The following is a 2,887-nucleotide window of genomic DNA, read 5'->3' as shown; positions in this document are numbered from 1 at the left end:
AAAGAAAAGAGAGGAAAGAGAGAGGAAAGAGGAAAAGAGGAAAGAGGGAGAGAAAGGAGAGGAAAGAGAAAGGAAAGAGAGAAAGAAAGTGAGGAGGAGAGGAAAGAGAAAAAGAGGAAAGAAAAAAGATTGAGAAAAGAGAGAGAGGAAAGAAAGAGGAAAGAGAAGAGGAAGAGGAAAGAGAAATAAAGGAAAGAGAGGAAAGAGAGAAAGGAAAGAGAAAGGAAGGAAAGAGGAAAGAGAAGAAAAGAGGAAAGAAAGGAGAAAGAGAGGAAAGAGAAAGTTAGAGGAAAGAGAAAGAGAGAAAGAGGAAAGAGAAAGATAGAGAGGAAAGAGAAAGAGGGGGAGAGGAAAGAGAAAGAGAGAGAGGGGAGAGGAAAGGGAAAGGAAAGAGAGAGAGAGAGAAAGAGGAAAGAGAGGGAGAGGAAAGAGGCATAGAATAATTCATTTGCATTTAATTGTAATGGTTCAAAGAATGTTCGGAAAAATGTTCGGCCCTCCAGCACGTTCACTTCATCCAATCTGGCCCTCTTTGAAAAAAGTTTGGACACCCCTGACCTAGCGGAAGGTCTGGATAGGGGGTTAGCACCCAATACAATTCGTAGACAGGTGGCTGCCCTATCAACCATTCTTACCTATGGCAACTCCGAAACTCTAGCCAGACACCCAGTGGTGCGATCCTTTGTAAAGGGCACATCTAACAGTAGGCCACCTGTGGTACACAGATACCCCTCCTGGGATCTACCTAAGGTCCTACAGGCCATAACCTTATCTCTATTTGAGCCTGTCAGGACCTGTGACCTACAGTACCTAACCCTTAAGGTCGCCTTCTTAGTCGCTGTTATTTATTATTATTATTATTATTATTATTATTATTATTATTATTATTATTATTATTATTATTATTATTATTATTATTAATTGAATTTATATACCGCCCTATCTCCCTTACGGGACTCAGGGCGGTGAACAGGCGATAATAAAAACCACGATAAATAAACACAAGTTTCTGTTCTAAAATAAAATTAAATAACAGGCCTGCTCTAAAAGTACCCCATACAAAACCCCCACTAAAACATAATCAAACTACGCCAGGCCGGCCGCACGGAATAGATGGGCCTTCAGGGCTCGGTGAAAAAGGCGCAGGTCCGCAACTGTACGTAGGTCGGGTGGTAGGTCATTCCAGAGGGCAGGAGAAGGCTCTCCCCCTGGGGGTCACCAGCCGGCATTGTCTGGCCGACGGCACCCTAAGGAGGCCCTCTCTGTGGGAGCGGACTGGTCGAAGGGAGGTGTTTGGTAGGAGGCGGTCTTGCAAATACCTAGGTCCATTGCCACGGAGCGCTTTGAAGGTTGTTACTAACACCTTGAAGCGCACCCGGAAGGCCACAGGCAGCCAGTGCAGCTCGCGCAGGAGGTGTTACATGGGAGTATCTAGAGGCCCCCAGGATCCCCCACGCGGCCGCATTCTGAACTAGCTGGAGCCTCCAGGTGCACCTCAAGGGGAGCCCCATGTAGAGAGCGTTGCAATAGTCCAGGCGGGAAATAACGAGGGCTTGAGTGACCGTGCGTAGAGCGTCACGATCCAGAAAGGGGCGCAACTGGTGTATCAGGCGAACCTGATGAAAAGCCCCCCTGGCCACGGCCGTCACATGGTCGTCTAAAGACAGCCGAGTATCCAGGAGGACGCCCAGGTTGCGGGCCCTCTCCGCGGGGCTAATGACTCGCCCCCGATAGCCAGGGATGGAGCCAACTGGCTATGTCGTGACGCCGGAAACCACAGCCACTCGGTCTTGGACGGGTTGAGTCGAAGCCTGTTCCTCCCCATCCAGACTCGCTGTTACCTCAGCAAGACGCATCTCAGAACTAGCAGCCCTGTCAGTGAGGGAGAACCTTTGTACCTTCCACACGGACAGGGTGGTGTTACGTTTGGACCCCTCCTTCGTACCAAAGGTCAATTCCTTATTCCACAGAGCACAGGAGGTGGTGCTATCAAACTTTTGCCCCGAACCGTCCCATGAACTGGAGCGCAAGTGGCACACCTTAAACGTTCGCAGAGTTTTAAAACAGTATATCAAGCGAACGGCACCCTTACGTAAGTCGGAAGCACTGTTTGTCTCCTTCCATTCTCACACAAGAGGTTGGAGGGTCACGGCATCCACAATCGGTAGATGGATTAGAAGGTGTATAGCAGAGGCATACAGGGGACAGTACGTGACGGTCCCCAGATGAATCACTGCACATTCCACGTGCAGTGCTGCAACCTCAGCAGCATGGGCAACTCAGGCTTCGATTGAAGAAATATGTAGAGCGGCGACGTGGACGTCGCCTTCCCCTTTTATAAGACACTACAAATTAGACAAATTCGCATCTGCGCAGGCCTCCTTTGGCAGGAGGGTACTCCAGTGCATAGTATCAGAGAGTGAGACACAGGCCCAGACCGCATCTCACCCACAAGGACAGTGAGGCTTTGGTATGTCCCATTGGTGGATTCTCCACTCATCATACTGGAGAAGGGGCGTTGGTCTTACCTGAACGCCTTTTCTCAGTATGACGATGGAGAATCCACTCCCACCCTTGAGGCCAGTCAGGTCCTGTGAGGGGAGAGGATGGAGTCAACACAAGAAAACATAGCCAAACAGCTTTCGCCTTGTCGAGACTGGGAAAGGGAGGTCCCAGGAGGAGAGGAGCAGCAAAATTGGATGACTAATCTACGGGCAGAAGACGAAGTTAACCCATTGGTGGATTCTCCATCGTCATACTGAGAAAAGGCGTTCAGGTAAGACCAACGCCCTTTTCTATGCACAATCTTGACCTTTCAATCATTCCTATGGCACCACAGAAATTAATATTTCATTCTTTGCATTTAAAGGGAAACTTAAAAGTTTAT

Source organism: Protobothrops mucrosquamatus, unplaced genomic scaffold, assembly GCF_001527695.2.
Source record: "Protobothrops mucrosquamatus isolate PMUCROS unplaced genomic scaffold, P.Mucros_1.0 scaffold13, whole genome shotgun sequence".
NCBI classification, from domain to species: Eukaryota; Metazoa; Chordata; class Lepidosauria; order Squamata; family Viperidae; genus Protobothrops; species Protobothrops mucrosquamatus.
This window is presented reverse-complemented; position numbering follows the sequence as displayed.